This window comes from Pygocentrus nattereri, chromosome 8 (genome assembly GCF_015220715.1).
Source record: "Pygocentrus nattereri isolate fPygNat1 chromosome 8, fPygNat1.pri, whole genome shotgun sequence".
NCBI lineage: Eukaryota > Metazoa > Chordata > Actinopteri > Characiformes > Serrasalmidae > Pygocentrus > Pygocentrus nattereri.
The window spans coordinates 5,220,034-5,240,000 of record NC_051218.1 but is presented as its reverse complement, the minus strand read 5'-3'; the positions used below and the strand labels follow the sequence as shown (position 1 = coordinate 5,240,000).

Here is a 19,967-nt window from a genome sequence, read left to right as displayed (position 1 = left end):
TAAAAGTGTTTAAAACACCAGAGCCTGAATCGTCAGAATGAAAACACTGTTCACACCTTTTAAACTCTGTCATATCCCACAATGCACTGAGGAACAGATCAACATTGATCTCGCAGTAATCTTCTGTGTTATTGCAGGAAATATCTGAAGATGAGTTGATTTGAGTAAACATTGACGTTACTGTTAAAATCAAACAGAACCTTCAAAACAAGCCTGACTATCGTTTATCCTGACAGTCAAAAAGTGACCATGACTGCGTCCAGCATTTCAGATTCTAAATGCAATAACTGATTTTTTTCTGCTTTGCTGTGACTGATTTCACTGCTGGACTGTATTCGGTCCAGTTCCTGCGGTGTGAGCAGAGCAGAGACGGACGTAATGACATTCACAGCATTCAGCCAATGGCTTTTACAGAGAGAGAGAGAGAGAGAGAGAGAGAGAGAGAGAGAGAGAGAGAGTATAAACAAAGAAAGCAACAGAAGGGAAAGATAGAAAAAATAGAGAAAAATCAGAAGGAAGGACAGAACGAGAGTAAATGAAGAGGGAAAGACCAAGAGAACAAGAGAAGAAAAAGAGTGTGAGAGAGAAGAGAGAGAAAGACAGCAAGAGAAGGCAAAGAGAGAAAGCAGAGAGAAATTAAGAGAGAGAGCAAGAAAAGAAAGAGAGGGCGAGTGAAAGAGAGAAGGGATGATGATGGAGAGAAAGGAAAAAGAGAAAGAGAAGAAATGAGCGACAGAGCATGGAAAAGCAAGAGAGCAAAGATGGACAGCAGAGAAACAAAAAAGGGAAGAAAGAGAGCAAGAGAAAAAAGAATGAGAGGGCGAGAGAGAGAAACGGAGGGGGTCACTGTCATAACCATGTCATGTATCTAATCAGCTCAGATCAGTACCTGCAGACACGATGAGAGAGAGAGAGAGAGAGAGAGAGAGGGTGAAGAGGTGAATGAACAGTCTCTTCCTCTGAGCCGGCCGTGTTCTCCCAGTGGACGCTCCAGTGGAAGTGAAGGGAATCAAATTAGACGAAGAGGGCAGGCCGGCCGGGGTCCAGCGTGGGGTCACTCACACTCTCACTGCCCGCTTATTGAATTAAAGCTCCATGCAGCTCCCTTTGATCGCCCCTGTGTAAAAAAAGCTCTCCATCATGTTGCTTTCCCACTGGGACTTTTTCTCTGTGCGCTCTGGAAAAGCTTCAGTATTCGCTTCATGTTTTCAGGTGAAATTGTACTGCAGTCTGATTCCCTCCTCTCTGTCCTCCTGTTTAAAGGCCCCACATCCTACAGCGGATTTATTGCCTTTCCTGCTCATGACGTTTGTGTGGTTTTATGCACCACATTTCGTTTTTCCAACCTCTCTTCATAGCTTACAGTTAAACAGACTGTCTGTCTTCCTCTCAGATATATGTAAATGAGCTCTGATCTGATTGGCTGCCCTGCACTGCACCTCATTCCAAGCATTCCAGACTGAAACACTCCTTATAACATCAGCGTGAATGGGCGGAGCTAACCTTCTGAAGTCTGAATAGACAGATATATGTAAATTGTGTTCATGACATCACAAAGCAGTAGTAAAATGTGTAGTTTTTTGCCTGATGTATGTTCTGCAGTTTTTTTTATGGTTCCCCTCTAGCAAGCTGCTCTTTCCGGGTTCTGCAGTAAAGGCAACACAGTAATATATAGAACCATGACAGCTCATAGAGCCATTTGAATGTCTAAATGATTCTTTGCATGATTGAGCAGTTCTTCTTAATGATTCACAACATTTTAAAAGTATGGTTCTACATAGCACCAAAAAGGGTTCTACTATTGTGGAGTCTTGTAATTGTTGTATTACAAGACAGAATTTTTTTTGGTAATATATAGAACTGTTTTTGCTAAGAGTGTAAGTTTTGTATTCTACTACTACTACTACTACTACTACTAATAATAATAATAATCCCCATATTAATAATCATCATCAACCTTTACATTACATCAATCTTCATTATCATATTCATCATCATCATTAACAAACCCAATAATCAATAGTCACTTCAGAATTTTATTATATACTTATTTAGTATTATGGCATCTACGTTGTTCCAAAAACATGGTTCTATAAGGTTCTTTGTAAAGGGAACAAGTTTGTGGTGCATGGTGAAATGGTGAAATGGACGGACGGAGAATGCATTGTATATGGTTCTATATAGAACCTTTTTGAAACCCAAAAAGTGTTATTGTATTGTATGGAAGCTTGACATCGTAATGATAGCAGAACCCTTTTTAGCGCTGTATAGAACCATTTTCAAAGTGTTCTTATACAACACATTCTCCATCAATATGAAGAACCATTTCACTATGGAAAGAACCATTTAAGCATGAATTGGTTCTATATAAAATACATGGTCCTACATAGAACCATTTCCTTTACTAAATAACCCTTAAAGAACCATCTTTTTATGGGTGCACTACAACTGACACTACTACTAATAATAACAACAACAATAATAATAATAATAATAATAATAATAATAAAAATAATGCCAATAATCTTTACAAATCCCGAGCGCTAACTATTAGTACTTTGCACTGAAGGCCAATGTCTGATGAAGCAACATGTAGGAACAGTGTAAAATTTACATTTTTAATGTGAAAATTTTCATTAGATTATATTAAAGCTACACTGTGTATGTTTTGGGGATTTGGAGACCTCTCTGGTGGAAATGTGTAATTACACAGCCTGTATTCAGCATGCTTCTCAGAGTAGGAGTGCTGATCTAGACTCAGATTCATCTCTTATTTACTGACAGGATCAGCACTTCTACTCTCAAAAGCCTCGTGAATACGGGCCAAAGTGTGGGAAAACGTTTTTGGTGCGAGCTGTGGTTCGGCTCCCTTTCCAGAACAGCTGAGTCTGATGATTGAAAGAGAATTCAAAGAGAACCCAGTCAAAACTTGGGTGCATCTTCTGAGGATGCCAGGGAATTATCTACTGTTGTCATCACATTTTCATCAGTATGGTGTTGATTCTGAGATCTTTTGAGGCCTAAAGATCGAGCCAGACCTTTTTTTTGAGTCTCTGCATGTGACGTTAATATGTAAAGGCATATAACGTGGTGGGAAAAAATACTTTTTGAGTTCAGGATGCACTCAAAGCTCCGCTTTCAATAAACAGCATGAAGCGCTGACTGCCACGAACAGGCAGAGTAAAACTGAACGGAGGCCCTTTCAGACTGGCTTTGGTTGCTGTTAGATCCTGTGCAGTGCAGAACATCTTCAAACTCACAGTCATTTTCTGTGTTTTTACCACAGTCGTGGGCCGGAGGTTAGGGAACCAGCTTTGGGACCGGAAGGTTGCCGGTTCGATTCCCCTTGGCTGACAGTCCGTGACTGAAGTACCCTTGAGCAAGGCACCTAACCCCCAATTGCCCGGATAGAGCTGCTCACTGCCTCCTAGTGTGTGTGCTCACTAGTGTGCATGCATGTGGGCATTTCACTGCATGGTTGGGTTAAATGCAGAGGCCTAATTTCACAGTGTGCAAATACAGTGACAAATGATTCTTCTATATCACAGGATGAATCAGTTTTACAGTAAAAATCATTTAAAAAATAGTATTCTACTGTGGAACATTTGTGTGAGTGACATTTACTCAGATATTCAGATTTTCGAGTCTAAAGTTTGGTTTAATTCATCCATGAAAGTCTAGTGTTGTTGTTTTACTCTAGACTTTAATGCATAATGAACTACATTCACATTCTCTATGGAGCAGTTCAAGCCTGCACTTCTGTCTTATTCTCGTTTCAAAAAATGACAAAAACATGTTTACAAGGCTGAACACCAGTAGCTTCCCATCAAATTCAGATCATAATAAAATATCTCCTCTTCTCACAAACGCAAAAGTGGAGAGAATTAAAAGTTTAGAATCTGCATATTTCCTCCACTCGTCTCCACAGGCTGATAATTCTGAAGAACTGCAGCACGCTTTTATTATTTTCACTGGCAGTAACCGTGACTCGTAAGAGTTAAACTAATGTCTTAACGCTCGCATGACGTGAGGCAATAAAGACTCCCATAATGTGATCAGCAGCCTTTCAAATGGAGACATTTAGATTTCCGCACCACAAACGATCCCAATAAAGACTCGTGAGCGCGGAATGTCACGGAAGGTTATGATCCACTCTGTGAAAGTCTTTTTTCCCCCCATCACCGAATCATGTTTAAGGTAATAAGCAATGACAGCCTAATTGGACATTAGTCTTAATTCAGATGTTAAAGAGCTGAACTTAATGCCTGCTCCCCCCCCTCACTGGACAATCTCTCTTTCTTTCTTTCTTTCTTTCTTTCTGTCTTTTTTTAATTCTTCGCTGCTGCATTTCATTTTTCTAATCGTGCTGAATAAAAGGAGTCCATCCTATAGTGAAGAGCGTGATTTAAGCGGTCTTAATAAAGCATCACTATTCATTCAGGTGCCCATTATTTCCAGCCTGACTGGTGAGGGGGGAAAAACACATCTTCAGCCCCACTCCACTCTCACCCTCTCTCTCTCTCGCTCTCTCGCTCTCTTTCCCCTTCTCTCTCTCTCTCTCTGGGACTTATTCTCCTTCTCTCTTTTCCCAGAAATCTCGAGTAAATGTATAAGTACATGCAGAGACAGGTTCGGCTACTTAGGGGACAAGAAGAGGGGGGTGAGGGTGGTAGAAAAAGGGTAAAAAGGGACGGCTACATTCTGCTCATGTGAACTGAGAAGCCTATTAGGGCTAATATGTTTTTTTAATGGGAAAACCGTGGTTGATCTGAACTAATTTGCCTTGTTCAGCCCGCGCTCGGAAAGTAATCCATCACCTCTGTATGAGGCTGTGGCTGCTCGGCCGTCTCTAATGAGCCTCCCCGTCCTGAAGGGGGCCGAAAGAATTGCGCTGTCACTCCGCTCAATGCTGCCGCCGCGCACAATGCAGGCCCAATTGTTGCTTTCTCTTTGTATGTGTTAACCCAAGCAGGGCCTTATACAAAATGAATGGGCCGATGTAACCTTAACTTCGCCGGGGCTCTGCCACCCTGAAGCCCTGGCGGGATAGAGTAGATGAGGGCGAAGAGTGCCGGTGCTCTTAGGATGTCCAAAAACTCACAGTGACCTGAATGTTGACCTTAAAGGCAGTTATTTCTGCCTTTCTGATCCACTCTTCTCCTTTAGTAATGGCCTTTCTTCTTAGTGTAGCTTATTAAACTACACTCTCAAAAATGAAGGTTCTTCAAGGGTTCTTTAGAAAAGGAAAACGAATGGAGCCATGAACCACTTCAGCCTTAAATGGTTCTTTGCATTATTAAAGCGTTCTTCGGATTGATGGATAATGTGTTGTATATGGTTGGTCGTCTATTGTTGCAATGTCAAGCTTCTTATAGTAGAAGAACCCTTCTTAGGTGCTATAGAAGATAGAACAATTTTCCAAAAGGTTCTATGTAGGCCCATATACCGCACATTCTCCATCTGATGGACCGCTTCACCATGCAAAGAACCCTGTAGTTATACAGAGGGTTCGTTGAGTGTTCATGGTTCCATATGGAACCATTTTCATCACTAAGGAGCCCTTGAAGAACCATCATTTTTAAGTTTGTACATGAAGAAGACCATCTAGCGAAGTGAGTGAACATGCATTGAATTTCATTTGGTTGCCACAAACCGGCCAACTAAAAAATCATGATGAATGTACTTCACACTTCAGTCGCCAAGATAAGCGTTTCCATGGTGACGTGGATTGCGTTCCGTATGTTCGCCCATCAATAAAGGTAGCAGCTTCTTATATACAGTGATAGGAAACATGGTAGTTAACAGAAAACCCCAATTATACATGCTGATCCTTTTACTGACCAGTGTGGACATAAGTTAATAAGATGCAAACACTACAAATGGGTTGCCAGCAGTACAGTATTCACTCCTGTTACACAGTTATTCATTTTAAAGGAATATTATGTCAATAACTAATCTTTTTCTGAAGGAATTGTCTAAATATGTATTTGGCCTGAATGTGCCAGAATGAATATAATGGTGATTGACCACATGATGCAGATGTAGCTGATAGAGAGGCTGAAAAACACTGGAGTATTAATTTAATCCTTATTATCCACTAAATGCTACAGATGATTCAATATCTACTATATTTTGTATTGTAACCACTATGAATTATTCAGGATCTACTATAGATTATAATGTATCTACTATGAATTATTCAATATCTAGTAGGAATTATTCACTACGTACTATAAATTATTCAGTATCTACTATGAGACTGATGAATTACAGTTATGGGCTCTCTAAGTTAATTGGTTGTCTTATTGTGCTGTGTGTATGGCACAGTTTGGCTTCAGCTTCTGTGACTTTCTAAATAATGTTAATAATAAATAACCCTGTAGACTTGCTGAGACGCTGCAGTGAAGCTGAAAAGGGATGAGTTAGATTTGTCTCTTTTTGTTGTTTTTTCTAGTTTTATTGTGTTTTTGGACCCCAGGACCTCATGATAGAAATGACAGAAACTATTTCATTCAGACAGAGAGAGTGCGAGAATGAGAGAGAGAGAGAGAGAGAGAGAGAGAGAGAGACAGTGTGTGTGTGTGTGTATGTGTGTGTGTGTGTGTGTGTGTGTGTGTATGCGTGGAGCTGGGATTCAGTACACTCAGCCAGCTTCACAATGAAATGTCACCAGCAAAGGTCCTGAATGTTTTTTGTGTGTGTGTGTGTGTGTTTGTGTGTATGTGTGTGTGTGTGTGTGTGTGTGTGTGTATGTGTGGATGATTGTGTGATGTGCCAGATATGGCAAGAGCATCTCACGACACATTTCCACTATACTCTCTCTCTCTGTCTCTCTCTATCTGAATGATACAGCCTCTTACATACAACATACACACACACACACACACACAAACACACACACACACTCTCTCTCTCTCTCTCTCTCTCTCTCTGATGTCTTCATTATGTCCTGATTGACAGCCTTTATGTGGGTGATGTGACTGTGTTTAACAGAACGGCTTCCTGTTAATATTTCGTTTCTCCGCATGTGGCTGCGTGCCTCGCTGCCTCACTGCCTCGCCACCTCGCTGTAATTCAGAGACTGAAAGGAAAACAAAATCTTCAGTCTCCTTAGTGCACTGGGCCAATGTGATCACGCTGATGTTGGGACTTTACATAAATCTGCTGTTACAACCGTGAAGCTTTCAGCTCATTCACTGACCTCAGCTTCTCAGTTATTATTCACATTAATCCAACAAAACACATCTCTGTCTGTCTGTCTGTCTGTCTGTCTGTCTGTCTATCTATCTATCTATCTATCTATCTATCTATCTATCTATCTATCTATCTATCTATCTATCTATCTATCTGTCTATCTAGCTATCTGTCAATTTCATTTCAAAGTCTTTTTACTTTATATTTTCACTTGTTTTGAAATCTCTAGCTGTCCTTTACATTGTGATGAACGGACAAATGGAACCAGTCCACAATGACTAAAATAAAATAAAATTAAATAATAAAATTCACAATAAAATAAAACTGTGTTACATCAAAGCAAGAAAAAAAGTTTTTATTTTTTGCTACCATTTTAGAGATCCAAGATTTTGCACCAACAGTAACGATCAGTAAACAGGAGAGAAAATACTGATCAGGCAGGATGTCTGCAGATCTGAATCCTGATCCAAACCTTTATGAGAGCTGTGGCAGAAGTTGGCTCAACTCAATGGGAAAGAACGTCTCCAGCTATCAGAGTTTTGCGGTTTATGCACCGCTGCTGTATTATTCCTCCTACTCCGCTGCGTTTTGTTCCAGGATGCCTTTCAAGGCCGTCTCTTGAGTGCAGGCCTTTCTTTTACCCGTCCTTTTCTGTTTTTCTCATTTCTCCTTTTAACCACCCTTCTGTTACTCACACCCATCGCCGCGCTCGAGAAAAATCTGCCCTTTTTATCTTCTTCTTTATTAGCAGCAGGAGCTTGTAGCTGAACCAACTTTCTCTCTTTCATTTCCATCGGTCCAGGAGAGTCAATGTGTGTGTCGGGGGGGGGGGGGGGGGGGGGGGGGGGGTGTTACCGTAGCCTTCAGAAATGAGAGACATTTCATGTGTGGAAAGGGCAGCGAGGCTTCTGGTATTAGAGCTTTATTAGCTCCATCACTCTGGATCTCACACACCTCCACCAGGATCTCCAGCGTGGGTCAGTCGCCGTCACCGCTGTAAAAGGAGCACGTCTAAAGTTCATTACCAACACTGAACATCAAATCTTCCATAAAATTCAAATTCTAGAATGAGCGGAATGTGTGTAGCATTGCTGGACTTTCCCTATTCTACAATATGAGTGGAGCTTCAAATTCTACAATGAACTGAATGTAAATAGACCCTCAAATCCTTGAATATGATTAAAGCTTTAAATTCGAGATTGACAGGAGGTTCAAATTCAATTTTAAACTCTCATGGCTGGAGTTTAAAATGACAGAATGCGATTAAAGCTTTAAATTCCAGGATGTGTAGAATAGAATTGAACCTGTAAATTCTACAGTGTGTAGAATGTGATTACACCTATTCTGGAATTCTAGAATGTGATTGGTCCTTACATTTTTCAAGTTCAAGGATATGATTGGAGCTTTAACTTATAGTGTTTACACTATAACTGGACTTTCAAATTCTAGATTGAGATTGCAGATTCAAATTTTTAGAATATGTAAAGATTTTAACTGTGTAAGTGTAATGTGTAAGGATGTGTAATTGAACCTTTAAATTATACAATGTGTAGACTGTGAATGCGCCTTCAAATTCGGGAACGTGACTGAAGCTTTAAATTTTAGAATGTGAATGTGTAAATGAAATTAACACTGTGTGGGATGTGACTGGACCTTAAAATTCTAGAATATGGTTGGTACTTAAAGCACACAATGTGTAGAATGCAATAGGACCTATAATCCTAAAATACGACTAGAGCACTGAATTCTACATTGCAGCCGAAGCATTACAATCTAGAATTTGACTGGAGCTTTAAATTCTAGAATGGGCTTGGTCCTTAAATTTCTAGAACAAGATTGAAATTTCAAGTTTGAGGACATGATTGGAGCTTTAACTTCTACGATGTGTAGAATGTATTTGGGCCCTCGGATTCTAGAATGCATGTGCAGCATCAAACTCTAGAACGCGCAAAGATTATGGTTTGAATGTATTAAAATTCTATTTCTGGAATGTAAAGAATGTGACTATAGTTTAAAATTCTAGTACATGATTGGAACTTCATATGTGTAGTAAATGATTGGAGTACAATGTGTAGAGTGTTGGACCTTGAAACTCTAGAATATGACCTGAGCTTTAAATTCTAGAATGTACTTTGTCAAACTTCTAGAATATGATTGAAATATCTGGAGTTTCAAATTCTCTAATGTGTGGAAGCTTTAGCTTTATGTGTATAGCTTTAATTTCTACATTGTGTAGAATGCATTTGCAGTTTCAAATTCTAGAGCATGACTGGAGCTTCAAATCCTACAATATGACTGAAGCTTTAAAATCTAGAATGCGAATACGTAACTGAGCTGAATTTGTAACTGCGTTGGGCACCTAAATCATACAATGTGTAGAATGTAACAGGACCTATAATCCTGAAATGTAACCTGATCTCTGAATTCCAGATTGCAACTAAAGCCCTAAATTCTAGAATGTGACTGGACCTTTAAATTCTCCAATGTTATCGGTCCCTAAATTTCTAGAAAAAAATTCTCATTTAAAAATAAGAATGAAGCTTTAACTTCTACAATGTTAGTGGAATTTAATTGGGCCTTCTAGAGTGTGACTGCAGCTTCAAATTCTAGAATGTGTGAAGATTATCGTTTGAAATTTGAAAATTCCAATTTTAAAATGTGTAGAATGTAGAACTCTACTACATGATTGGAGCTTTAAATTGTACAATGTGCAGAACGTCCCTGGACCTGAGCTTTAAATTCAAGAATGTAATTGGTCAGAACTCTAGAACATGACTGAAACTTCAAACTCTAGCATGTGTGGAGTTTCAAATTCTAGACTGTGTAAACTCTACAGTGTGTAGAATGTGAACGTGAAATTTCAGAATACGACTGGAGCTTTAAATTCTAGAATGTGATCGTAGCTTCAAATTCACAAATGTGTGAAGATAAAGGTTTGAAATTCTAGAATGTGTTCAAATTTGAATTCTAGAACGTGTAGAATGTGACTACAGCTTGAAGCGTGCATGACTGGAGCTTTACACTGTACAATGTCTTTGGGCCTTCACATTTTAGAATCTGACCTGAGCTTTAAAATCTAGAATGTAACTGGTAACTTCTACAACATGACTGAAATTTCTGGAGCTTGTGTAGAACATAGCTTTAAATTCCAGAGTATGTAGAATGAGTTGCCTGAATGTGTCTGAAATGAGTTTAAAATTCTAGACCACCAGCAACTGGACTTCTCTTCTGATTTACGGCAGGTTTAGTTACCTGTCCACGGTTCCCGAAGTGCTTAAGAAGGCCGCTGTGATTTGGTCTGGGCGTTGTGGAAGACTAGTGATTTTGTTGTTCTACATTCTGCTCTGACAACAAGTCACAGTCTACCTCAGCGCTCAGATCCCTTTGCCCTTGGCTGTGAAATGCCCACACATCCCCAGATCCGAGCGAGGGTCCAGGCCCCCGACCGGCCGCTTGTTTTGCTCTTCATTAGAGCGCAGAGGTAAGTAGTGTCTGATAAAGCGTCAGCCTCCGTCTCGTAGTAAAGTGCGCTTTTCCCCTCTCCTAGAGACGCTGTGTTCCCTGTTTGTTTGTCTCCAACAATAGCCTGTTTGGCCTTGTGGCGAAGGCTGCGGAGAGGTGAAACTCTCTCCAGCCGCATTTCGAATGTTATCAAGGTGCTGTTCGTTGTGGGTTAAGCGGCTGATTTCTGCCCGCGGAAAACAGAAAAAAGTCATAACCGCTTGTAGGCCTGCGACCAAACATGGGCAGAGGCGTGTGTGGGAGGCTCTTCAGGCCCCTGAGATGATCTTTTATTCATGCTCAACCTCTTCGTGTTCATTTGATGAGTTAATTAATATTCTGAATGAATGGTAATCGTTGTGCGTGTGTGGTAGGTTTTTTGTGTTTGTATGTTTAAATAAAATGCGCTTTCTTCTTACGCCATCAAAGAAAAGTGCCTGGCGTATTTTTGTCTTCATGATCTTTTTTGTGCCTCGCTCGTGGCCATCAGTCACGAGCTCCGGCAGCAGTGGCACGTTTTGCCTCTCGGCCTACGGACGTACCTGAACTCTTAAGTGCTTTAAATCGTATGCGCACAAATAGGCCTAATCATATTTTGCCCCATTAGGCCTAATCTTCCGGCAAGGTTATTAATCCAGTGTCTGTAAATTGAGAGGCCATGGTCAGATGAACTGCGGCGTTTGTAATGGCATTGTGCGCTGAAAGCTCGGGCTGATGGATGCGCGGCTTCGCGCGCCCAATAAAAAGCCTTTCATTAATGGCTTTTTCTGCGCCTATGAATATGCATCGGTGAGAAGGAACAATGCGAGTGGGTGTCTTCCTTCGACTCTCGCAGAACAGTGTACGCCGTTGCCATGGAAACCTCCATGACTACGGCCGCCTCGGCCTCGCGCCAACCGGATCCGGAACGGCTCGATGATTCTTTTTCTTTTTTTCTTTTTTTTCCCTCCTGCGGCCTTGAGGGTCGTGGCTGACAATACGGGGGCTTTTTACATGCTGGAACTGGAGAGTGGTGGGCTGTTCACGCCGCACTACTTTAAGAGCAGTTCAGTGTGATAAGATATTGAAAAAAGAAAAAGAAGAAAGAAGGGTTATTCATGTCCGGGAGCGTGCGGATTGGTCGGCGTGCTCTTCACTGTGATTCAGGGGCAAATGGAGTGGATGCCATTTCCATTCCAGTCCCACACACGCCTATTGTTCCGGCGCAAATCTTTTGTTCCTGGCTTAAATAATTATCTCGGCAATTATAAAAGGGCCAGTAAAGGGCCTGACCGTCCAAAGGTCTGAGAAGACAGAGAGGGAATCAACAGGTTGAAAACAGGTGCTAATGCATGGAGGGAATAAGAGTTAATGAGTGCACATTCATGCATGTAGCACAAGCATTAGCAGCCTACGCTGAGGTTAGGAATCATTTTCATGAAAGTATTAAAACGCTTGCATCTTTTGCGTCCAAGGCGTCTCATGCAGGTGTTTTTAAGAGCAGAGATGCAGTTTGGCACATTGGTTTCAAGTCATCTGTGCGCCCAGTGTGAATGACCAAAGCAGCCACCTCACATTAGACCGATTTCGTGCATGGATGTTTGAAAAGCAGACCAAAACGGATGCTAAGCAAAATCAGCCAGCATCTATACCCCATGTGTCGAACCCACGGCCTGCAGGTCAAGTCAGGCACAATCCTATTCAGCCTGCAAAGTTAGTCTAATCTTCAATTAATATTAGCCCAGTTCACCAGGAGCTGCACTACAGTTCCCAGCATGCACTGCAACATAATGTATGCTCCCACGCCCTCCCCAACAACAATCTATGGGACAGCACCACATAGAAAAAGATTCCATCCTCTAGTTCAAGCGAATGGGCAGAAAGTTACTGTACACTGGGGACATTTACAGAGGTTTAACTGTTGTCTTCGACTAATATCGTCTCCTGTCTTACATAAAACATTTTTATGACTTACTTACTTTATTACTTACTCCCTGCGTCTAGCAGCCCCAGTTATTTTAGAATACATATATTTTTTATTTATTTCTTCTCTCTTTTATAATACAGAATTCCCAGGATCTGGAAAATATCTCATGTAACTCCCCTGCATAAAAGAGGTGGGGCAGCAGATGTAAATAACTACAGGCCAATCTCAAAATTGTCCTGTTTAGCTAAAATTAAAACTCCTAATAAACAGTCAACTTAATTCACTTCTACACGAATATTCTGTCCTGTTTAAATCAGTCTGGCTTTAGAGAAAGACACAGCACCACCTCTGCTACTGGTTTTAAATTAATTATTATTCATATTCTTATTTTAATCATTATTGTTTTATTAATATTTGCCATTTTAATAAATTAGCTTGTTAGTTTTTTTTTATCTTATCTTCCTCATTTTATTTTACCTTGATTTTATTAACCTTTACATCTTATGTATGTTTTATTTTCTGTTTTATTTTGATTTTTTTAGATTATATTATATTTTTATGTATTTTTCATTATTATTAATGTTTCACTTTTTATACTTACCTGATCGGAATCTTCATTTATTAAATTTACTTTTATCTGTTTATCATTATCAATACATTTACTCTGTACTAACTCAGCAACATTGTAAATGAGGGGCACCCTCAATGTTCTCCGAGACTAAATAATGAGTGTTTTTTCTGTGCTGACCGGTCAAATCAAATGGACGGTGGGCCTTTACAGTTGTAATGACTGCAGTCGGGATCTAAATCACTACATAAACAAGAAATGTCACCGTTGGCTCCTCCCACTACTCCATGTGCTTTTTCTGTTTACTTTTTGATTGTCCACGTGCATTTGTTTTTCCGTCTAGTCCGCCCCCTTGTTTCGTGACTCCGCCCCTGATTGTTTCCACCTGTCCCTCATCATCCCTGTTGTATTTAAGCCCTGTGTTTGGCGCTGGTCTTTGTTTGATTGTACTGTTTGGGTGTTTGATCGTGTCTGATGTGTTGGATGTATTGTATTGTATTCTTGTGGCATTTGGTTCTTGTTTGAGGTTCTGTGTTCGTTTTGTCATCTGTTCCTCCTGCTCTCCATATCGGCTGTTTGAACCTGGACCGTTTTGACCATGACCCTGGATTTGCCCTTAATAAAAGTCGCTTATCTCTGCATATGCGTCTGCCTCCTCGCTCCCCCTCGTTACAAAAAGCATGTTTTTAATTGAGCTTATTCTTGCCAACAGCAGCACATAAGCGAGTTAATATGAGCACTTTCTGCCTGTACGTATTGAAACGTGTGCTGGTACATCTGGGTTCTTATCAGTGCAATGTTTCAGATTGTTTATAATTAACAAGCAAGTCTGGCTAATTTTAGCTAGCCAGTTAGCTATCACTAGTTGTTGCTTAGCAACTGGGCACACTGTAACCCAATGCAACCTCCTAACTAAAATGCTCCCCCTTAACTAACATGACGCGCACTGAATACTGTTGTGAATTTCCGTGATTGAAACATGTTTATTAGTGGAAATCATGGTTGCCATTACAGTTTCTATTGGTTTCTGGTGGCTTCCAGTATTTTCTAATGGCATCGATGGGTTGATGTCACAACGTAAAGGTTTCTAGTGATCCCACCGCTGTTCTGGGGCTGATTCCAGATGCATATGATGGTTTCCTAATGGGATCTAAAGGTGTCCTTTAGGAGACTAGTGGTCACTGCAGGTAACCATTAGCCAGTTCTCATCAGAAATCCAACACTGTCAGGCTTTAATCCGATTGGTTCTAATGATCTTTTCTCAGCACTGACCAGTGCTGTAACTAGAGTCGAGTGGGCCAAATAAATAAATAAATTAATTAATTAATGCATAAATGAATAAATGATGCCCATCCTTAGAAAATTGACTTTAAACGAACAATGTAATTTCTATTTTTCTCACAAGCATCTAATGCTAACCTAAACGTTTACCTTACCCATTTAGGATTTGTGAGATGTAAGTAATGGATGTCTGAGATTGACAGCTGTGAAAGAGCCTGGTTGCCATGGACAAGCTGCATATGAACAAGAGGGACATGAATAGACGTCGGCACTGTCTGTGTAGCGTCTATGGAAGCTCACTGGTTCAGTTTGCATCTCTCTGTGAGTCACAGTCGTATCAGAGTGTATGTGAGGGACCTCATAAAGGCCTTAGGTGGCTGTAGGCCCCTGTGCAGTTGATCCCACTGGGCTGCACACATACAAAATGCATTAAATCCAAGCAGGTTCGGGTTAAACTGAAAGCCACTGTGTTGATTCGATATGAATTCAAAGCGTTCTTTTCAGCGTGGCCGGTCTGTACATAGTTTAACCCAGCGCACATTCTTAAATGCCCAATTATGAGAGAATAATCTTGTCACATCCACTGCAAACCACATTATCCACAATGTATAGGCGCTAAGTGATCGTGTAAACTGATTACAGTGTCATGTAGGGTAACCTGCACAAAGCTGTCTGCATCACTTAAGACACAATTACGATATCAGGATCCACTCAGAGAGCAGAGCTCATGTTTTTGATAAAGACATCAACACCGCTCTACCTTGCAGGCCCCCCTCCCTCAAGACACGACAACAAGCCTCATGATGTTCTCACAGCATTGCTTAACAGCGCCTCCTGCAGGATGCACACGGAATGTGCAGGATTGGAGGTGACGTCAGCTTTAACGGCCTTGTGTGGTGCAAAGGCTCCTTGTTTCTTTTCTGCATGTTCTCTACATCTGTCGCCCTGTCTTCATTGTTGTTGGTGTATTTTTCTTGCATCTGCTCTGTATTAATAATATTAATAAAAATGTTTAAATGAATTTGTTGTAGTGTCTGTAAATGTTGATACGTTTAATCAGGGGTGCACATTTGGCTTCACATGGGGACCAATAGGAAATACACACATCATAATATTCAAATTTAACTTGGGGTAAACAAAGTGTGGCTACAATGACCACAAAAACAAATATTTTTAAAAGGAATATTATACACATTCACTTTCTAAGCCGCTTATCCTTCTGGGTGGTGGGGGGGGGTGATGAAGCTTATCCCAGCGGTCACTGGGACAGAAGGCAGGATACACCCTGGACGGGTCGCCAGTCCATCTCAGGGCAGACAGACAGAGAGACATATACATCCACACACTCTCACACCAAGGGGCAATTTAGCATATCCAATTGGCCTGACTGCATGTCTTTGGACTGTGGGAGGAAACTGGAGCACCCAGAGGAAACCCATGCAGACATGAGGAGAACGTGAAAAGTCCAGATGAAGGACTCTGGTCGCCCAGCCGGGGAATCAAACCCAGAACCCTCTTACTTTGAGTGCTACCCAATCATCCATAGTCAGTGTAGAGATATATAGTTTGGTTGCCAGCTATAATGGCATTTTTCCTGTTATATCACTAAAATTCTTAGTCTGATTTGCATGCTGTTATGAATATTTAAAATAAATAAACAAACAAACAAAACTGACAAATTGTGATAAGGTGATAAGAAAAAAAGGGCTGTTAATCACAGTTATATCAGAAATCAGTAAACGATTATAATGACACAGTAAAGCATCGGAAATTACTCCTAGACAGATAAAAACATCTATTTTGTTTTAATCAATGTTATGAAAAGTAATTGACGGCTAGCCTAGGTAGTAACAGATATCTCACAGCTCTTTAGCAACTCAACTGTCAAAATTAGATTTTACTAAGTGGGCTGGCCATGTCCCCCCATAACAGAATGCAGTTCCATCCAACTCAAAGCAACAAACGAAGATTTTTAACTTACAAAGCACTCACTGCAGCTGAGTGAGTGTTGAAGTTTAAAAAAAAAAAGGCCTCCTCAGTTTGGCTGCACAAAAACGGAGAAGCGGAATTTAATGAAGTATTTTTGGAGTGCGCCTCAAATAGAGATCAAAAAGAGAGTTAAAGGCAAGAATTTACTCATGCAAGTCACTAATCGTTCAACACCACGATCTTAATAATGCACAGGAGCACAGATTAGATCCTAATTACTGATTCACCCCAGCCTTATTGAGCACAGTGAGGTCTGTCACGTTTCCAATGCAAAGGCCGAGAGAGAGAGAGAGAGAGTGAGAGAGAGAGAGAAAGAGGGAGATATCATGGCCAGATCCAACTGCGCTTCCTACAGGACATCTGCCGGCGCTGACAGCTCGCCACCAACATGACCGCCAGCCATCTGATGACTGGGTGGATGACAGCAATGGAGGAGTGATTCACAGGCATGCAGTATGTGTCCGAAAGTTCATAGACACCAACATTTGTTCTGAAATCAAGGGTATTAATAGTGAGTTTCAGCCACAGAAGCATTACTGAGGTCAGGTACTGATGTTCGATGGTCGGTTCTGAATCACTCCAGCTCATGCCAAAGGTACTGGGAATACAGTTCCACTGCTCCACAGCCCAGTGCTGGGGGGCTTTATACACCTCTAGCCCACGCTTGGTGCTGGGAACAAAAGGCCACCGTGAAGAGCCTAAGGTCTCTATGCATTTTAAAGTAGGTTACTAGCGATGGGAATTTAAAGTAGCTAAAGTCACTACGTTTAAAGGCTGTCTGGATGCTTCTGGACATTGATTATGTACATGCACACCACATTAGAAATAACTGGAGGCAAAGGGCAAAAACGCCCCCATATTAACAAACCAAACTTCAGCAAAAGTTCAGAGAGTATATGAAATAAAAATAGAAAGCCGAGACTGACTTGTATTAAATTGAAAAAAAGAAAAAACAATATTTGATGTTTTATCTCATGTCTTTCTCTAAAACTTGCTCATTTCAAATATGATGGCAGCAACATCTTCCAAAAACTTGTTGATATTGCGACATTGGGGGTGGGGGGTGGGGGTGGGGGGCTGTCTCAGAGACAGCAGAGGAGTGTAAAGTTCTCAGAAGAAACTCAGAGGAGTCAAAGGCCCAATCTCATTTCACCCCTCGCCCCTACCACTTAGCCCTACCCCTACCCCCTGTATGGCATGTTCTAGGGGTAGGGTGTCCTGTTTCTCATTGAGATAGACAGGTAGGGCAAAGTGTCATCAGAAAAAAAAGAAAAACCAGCAACACGGCTAAACAAGAGACCACAGAAACCTATGGATGTGAGAATTTTCTCTATTAAAGAAATACAATAACTTAGCTGAATGTTGATTCAGTGCATTATGGCTCTTTTTTTCATAGCACGCATAAAAAATCATTAGTAGGATGCTGATGTCTTGGTAGCTAGCTAACTAACTTTCTCATTCCACCTTAAATGGTGTAGCAGCTGCATTGCGGCACCTCAGGCATCAGAACTGCTGCACCAATTAAGGTGGATTGAGAAAATTCAAACAAGCAGCTGGAGAATATCTGACTTCATATCAGCGTCATATCCCTGAAGAATTATGGGTGGGCAATAATAAATAATTGCCCCCCTCTTTGAAGGCATATGATGCCCTAAATATATCTAAAGCCCAGCAGTGAGGAGCTGAACTTTCCCCTCCTCTGCTGTCACTGCAGACGGGCAGGTTCGCCTACAGAGCGGCGCTAGTAGCTGTTAATGAAGTGATGCTCTTTTTATTTGAGGGTCCCACCTCAGAGGGAAGAGTTCAACAACTACTCTGTAACTCAGTTCCAAGGGGTTAGAGTGACACTCAAAAACAAGGGGTAGGGGTAAAAACAAGTTCTGCTTTACAGGCAACTTGGCCCAGCAAACAGAACACAAGAGGGAAAGTAGCCCTCAGGTTAGCTCATGGCTACTCACTATTAGCTAGTAGGCTCCCTGAAGCTTGCTGCAATAATAGCCAACACTGGCTGTACCTTTCCCTGCCCATAGAATAAAAGCCTGTGCAACAGAACAAAGTATAAGACTTCCTAACTCACTAAATAGTCTAAGGCCCGGTCCCATTTTACCCCTTGCCCCTACCTCTTAGCCCTTAGCCCTCTGTTTTGCGCACTCACGTCTGGGGTAGGGTGAAGTGTTAGGGCTACATGACCCTCCAAACAAAGGTTTTTCAGAGACTCCAAACAGAGAGATATGAGAAAAATAGAAAAATTGGCAGGACAGAGCACAAGAAACCATAGAAACCCAGAAATGTGAGAATTAACCACTGTTTTATCTTAGTTTAATGTCATGTCAGTGTATTACGGTCGTTTTCTTCATAACAAGCATAAAAAATCTCTAATAGCTTGTTAATGTCTCGGTAGCTAGCTCGCTAACTTTCCCACTCCACCTTAAGTAGTCCACAGCGATTTTTCTGTATTTTTAAACTGTTGGATTTTTTTGTTGGTGCATTTTTTGGCAAAGTGATCCTCAACCCATCCTTCCTCATTGAGGACTGTCTTAACTTAAACTGTCTTAAATTTCTCCTGTCCCAACATTTGTGCCATGTGTTGCAGACAGTAATTTTAAAAACAAGCATATATTTACAAAAAAGCAATTAAATTAGTAAGGAAAAAACATTAAACAGCTTTTCTGTTTTCATTTAAATACATCAAAGTAGATTTTACCTAGCAGCATTTTACCCACACTCCTTAAAATGATGGCTCTTTACGGGATTTTTAGTAAAGACAATGGTTCTATATAGAACCATGAACATTCACAGAACCATATCATGCTTAAATGGCTCCTACAGGGCGGAATAGGTCTTCAGATTAGGGAACGTGCTGTATTTGGTTCTATACGGCAACAGAAAGGGTTCTTCTACTGTAACAAGATTGACATCATTAACAATACAAAAACACTTTTTGGTGCTACATTTTCAAAAAGGTTCTATATAGAACCATGTATAGCACATTCTCCATCAAACCAATTTACCATGCAAAAAGCCCTTTATCCATGCAAATGGTTCATTAAGTGTTCATGGTTCTATATAGAAACATTGTCTTTACTGAAGAACCCTTGAAGAACCATACTTTTTAAGAGAGTTCCGTCCCGGGTTTTTTCAAACTGGGTAACATTTTTGCCTCATAAACACAAGCACTCAAATAACACATATGAATTCGAGTGACATCCCATTCTTAATCCATAGAGTTTAACATGATGTCAGCCCACCCTTTGCAGCTATAACCGAAATCTCTTGGTGCTGAAGCTTTAAGAGTTCCTTTCACTGGAACTAAGGGGCCGAGCCCAACTCCTGAAAAACAACCCCACACCATAATCCCCCCTCCACCAAACTTTACACTTGGCACAATGCAGTCAGACATGTACCGTCTCCTGGCAACCACCAAACCCAGACTCGTCCACCAGATTGCCAGATGGACAAGTGTGATTGGTCACTCCAGAGAACACGTCTCCACTGCTCTAGAGTCCAGTGGCGGCGCTTTACACCACT

At 40.9% G+C, this 19,967-nt stretch overlaps 1 long non-coding RNA gene across 1 annotated transcript; it reads left to right on the top strand.

The window, feature by feature from the left end:
• Positions 1–10,565: 10,565 nt before the first annotated feature.
• LOC119263796 lies at positions 10,566–15,471 on the top strand. Its single transcript, XR_005130526.1, has 2 exons — positions 10,566–10,675; positions 15,218–15,471. It is a non-coding gene; the product is annotated as an uncharacterized LOC119263796 (long non-coding RNA).
• The last annotated feature ends 4,496 nt before the right edge of the window (positions 15,472–19,967 follow it).